The sequence below is a fragment of the Ctenocephalides felis genome, unplaced genomic scaffold, assembly GCF_003426905.1.
Source record: "Ctenocephalides felis isolate EL2017-DRISC unplaced genomic scaffold, ASM342690v1 CF-g0.4_SCAFFOLD_00845, whole genome shotgun sequence".
Classification (NCBI taxonomy): domain Eukaryota; kingdom Metazoa; phylum Arthropoda; class Insecta; order Siphonaptera; family Pulicidae; genus Ctenocephalides; species Ctenocephalides felis.
The window spans coordinates 7,436,641-7,437,091 of NW_020536999.1; positions in this window are offsets into that span (position 1 = coordinate 7,436,641).

Genomic DNA, 451 nt, shown 5'->3' on the forward strand with positions numbered 1-451 from the left:
TTTCGGAAAAAAAATTTTGGTCAAAAAAATTTTGATCAAAAAAATTTTGGTCAAAAAAAATTTGGTCAAAAAAAAATTGGGAAAAAAAGTTGGGACCAATATAGGACGGATATTGACCAATATTAGACCGATATTGACCAATATTAGACCAATATTGACCAATGTTAGACCGATATTGGACCGATATTGGACCGATATTGACCAATATTGGACCGATATTGACCAATATTGGACCGATATTGACCAATATTAGACCGATATTGACCAATTTTAGACCGATATTGACCAATATTGGACCGATATTGACCAATATTGGACCGATATTGACCAATATTAGACCGATATTGACCAATTTTAGACCGATATTGGATCGATATTGGACCGATATTGACCAATATTAGACCGATATTGACCAAAATTCGGAAAAAAAAAATTTTGGTCAAAAAAAATT